The sequence below is a fragment of the Agelaius tricolor genome, unplaced genomic scaffold (assembly GCF_023055355.1).
Source record: "Agelaius tricolor isolate 1412-34295 unplaced genomic scaffold, bAgeTri1.0.p SCAF_43, whole genome shotgun sequence".
NCBI classification, from domain to species: Eukaryota; Metazoa; Chordata; class Aves; order Passeriformes; family Icteridae; genus Agelaius; species Agelaius tricolor.
The window spans coordinates 4,061,735-4,064,339 of record NW_027269303.1 but is presented as its reverse complement, the minus strand read 5'-3'; positions in this window follow the sequence as shown (position 1 = coordinate 4,064,339).

Below are 2,605 nucleotides of genomic sequence, written 5' to 3'. Positions count from 1 at the left end.
CTTTCGGCACAAACCGCTCTCAGGAGCTCCCTGCGCTCGGCACAATGCTGTGCGCAAAGAAGCCGCTTCTTCGCCTCCGGGAGACGGAGAGTGCGGCAGCTTCCCGAAAGCGAAGGTACAAGTCGCACCCCACAGGAACAGTGTGGGCAGCATTCAGACTTAGAGAAAACAGTATTTTACCACCCTCCTGCCTTTTCCATTGTTATTATATTCGAAAGGAACGAGTTTTGGACAACTAGCTTTCCTTCTTGCAAAACTCTTGTCAGACCTCCGTGCAAGTTTAGATCATGATTTTGGATGTTTTCTATACTGGCAGAGTTTCTCTTTGCAAGATATGGTGGAAAAGCTTTTTGCTGAATGTTGAGCTGGAAGACACGCAGAAGACGCAGATACGCCGCTCTCCGATTCTAAGTGCCGGTCCCCAGCTTCTTTCGGCACAAACCGCTCTCAGGAGCTCCCTGCGCTCGGCACAATGCTCTGTGCGCAAAGAAGCCGCTTCTTCGCCTCCGGGAGACGGAGAGAACGGCATCTTCCCAAAGGCGAAGATGCAAGCCGCACCACGCAGGCACAGTGTGGGCAGCATCCAGACTTAGAGAAAACAGTACTTTACCACTCTCCTGCCTTTTCCATTGGTATTATATTCGAAAGGAACGAGTTTAGGACAACTAGCTTTCCTTCTTGCAAAACTCTTTTCAGACCTCTGTACAAGCTTTAGAACACGATTTTGGATGTTTTCTATACTGGCAGTGTTTCTCTTTGCAAGATATGGTGAAAAAGCTTTTTGCTGAGTGTTGAGCGGCAAGACACGCAGAAGACGCAGATACGCAGCTCTCCGAAGCTAAGTGCCGGTCCACGGCTTCTTTCGGCACAAGCCGCTCTCCGAAACGCACCGCGACCCAAACAATGCTCTGTGCGCAAAGAAGCCGCTTCTTCGCCTCCGGGAGACTCGTCGAGTGGCAGCTTCCCAAAGGCGAAGATGCAAGCTGCCCCACAAAAGCACATTGTGTGCAGCATTCAGACTTAGAGAAAACAGTACTTTACCGCTCTCCTCCCTGTTCCATTGTTATTATATTCGAAAAGAACGAGTTTTGGACAACTAGCTTTTCCTATCTGCAAAATTCTTTGCAGACCTCCGTGCAACTTCTGGAACAATATCGGTGATGTTTTCTATACTGGCAGTGTTTCTCTTTGCAAGATATGGTGAAAAAGCTTTTTGCTGAGTGTTGAGCGGCAAGACACGCAGAAGACGCAGATACGCAGCTCTCCGAAGCTAAGTGCCGGTCCCCGGCTTCTTTCGGCACAAACCGCTCTCAGGAGCTCCCTGCGCTCGGCACACTGCTCTGTGCGCAAAGAAGCCGCTTCTTCGCCTCCGGGAGATGGAGAGAACGGCATCTTCCCAAAAGCGAAGATGCAAGCCGCACCACACAGGAACAGTGTGGGCAGCATTCAGACTTAGAGAAAACAGTATTTTACCAATCTCCTGCCTTTTCCATTGTTATTATATTCGAAAGGAACGAGTTTTGGACGACTAGCTTGCCTTCTTGCAAAACTCTTTGCAGACCTCCGTGCAAGTTTAGAACATGATTTTGGATGTTTTCTATACTGGCAGAGTTTCTCTTTGCAAGATATGGTGGAAAAGCTTTTTGCTGAGTGTTGAGCGGCAAGACACGCAGAAGACGCAGATACGCAGCTCTCCGAAGCTAAGTGCCGGTCCCCGGCGTCTTTCGGCACAAACCGCTCTCAGGAGCTCCCGGCGCCCTGCACAATGCTCTGTGCGCAAAGAAGCCGCTTCTTCGCCTCCGGGAGACGGAGAGAGCGGCACCCTCCGAGAGGCTAAGAACCAAGCTGCCTAATACCAGCATAACATGAGCACCTTTCAAACAAATAGAAAAGACTACTTTACCACTCTCCTGACTTTTCCATTCACAATATAATCCAATAAAAAGCGTTTTCTACAGCTATCTTTTCCTCCTACTTAGTTCGAATACCGATGTGCATCTTTTAGAAAAAGATCTGGGATGTTTTGTGTACTGGCACAATTTCTCCTGGCAAGATATGGTGGAAAAGCTTTTTGCTAAGTGTTGAGCGGCAAGAGAGGCAGAAGACGCAGATACGGAGCTCTCCGAAGCTAAGTGCCGGTCCCGGGCATCTTTCGGCACAAGCCGGTCTCCGAAATGCACCGCGACCCAAACAATGCTCTGTGCGCAGAGAAGCCGCTTCTTCGCATCCGGGAGACTCGGCCAGTGGCAGCTTCCCAAAGGCGGAGATGCAAACTGCACCACACAAGCACATTGTGGGCAGCATTCAGACTTAGAGAAAACAGTACTTTAACGCTCTCCTCGCTGTTCCATTGTTAGTATATTCGAAAAGAACGCGTTTTGGACAGCTATCTTTTCCTTCTTGAAAAACTCTTTTCAGACCTCCGTGCAAGTTTAGAACATGATTTTGGATGTTTTCTATACTGGCAGTGTTTCTCTTTGCAAGATATGGTGAAAAAGCTTTTTGCTGAGTGTTGAGCGGCAAGACACGCAGAAGACGCAGATACGCAGCTCTCCGATTCTAAGTGCCGGTCCCCGGCTTCTTTCGGCACAAACCGCTCTCAGGA